Consider the following 827-nt stretch of genomic DNA (forward strand, 5'->3'; position numbering starts at 1 on the left):
GATCCTCAGCATGGTCCGTTGGGACTTCTCTGCCAAGGGGGGCAGGAAGTTTCAGCCCCACGGAACCTCTATCGAGGTTACTATGCTTACTCTATTCAAAGCCCTCGGCACTTACACTACAAGGGGGAATCTACCACGATACATTGACTCTCTGGTATTCTTCCATCAGGACGCCATGGCTTGAGCCCAAAAAACGGATTTTGAGCGAAGCGAAAAATCTATTTTTGGGTGAGATAGCCATGGCGTCCTGATGGACCCTCCCTGCTACTTCGTCCAGCCTTTCAGGTCCTACCCTGTACTGCTGTATCATGGTGATCGGCAAGCAACTGGCGTCAGGATGAGGACGGATGTGACGTCATTTAGCAATGGCGCCCGTTTGTTTACGTTTCGAGTACCAAAAGTAGCCACGGACGAGTATAGCTGTGGAACGGCTCCCCAGCTATTCTCCGCCCCTCCACATCGAAGTGTTAACTCTATGTGGGGTGCAGATAGCTATGTGGCGCGTTAATACATGCGTCCCCTGTTGATATACGATGTCTTAAAGGGAAACCTTTAGGATACTCGCTCCAGAAGTTAGAATTCTGTGATAACCTGTGGTTAAATTCTCTGGGAATATCTTAGTAGATATTTACCCAAGGAAGCTACCAAAAAGGAACCTTCCATCAGGACGCCATGGCTATCTCACACAAAAATAGATTTTTCGCTTCGCTCACAATCCGTTTATGCAGCCTACATTAAAGAGTTGGCAATAGGTGGGGTTGTCTGGTACTAACGACTACTTCGCTCTTAATGGTCATGGATTTAGGAAGATATAGAAAATTTGAGTA

This window comes from Palaemon carinicauda, chromosome 35, assembly GCF_036898095.1.
Source record: "Palaemon carinicauda isolate YSFRI2023 chromosome 35, ASM3689809v2, whole genome shotgun sequence".
Taxonomy (NCBI): domain Eukaryota; kingdom Metazoa; phylum Arthropoda; class Malacostraca; order Decapoda; family Palaemonidae; genus Palaemon; species Palaemon carinicauda.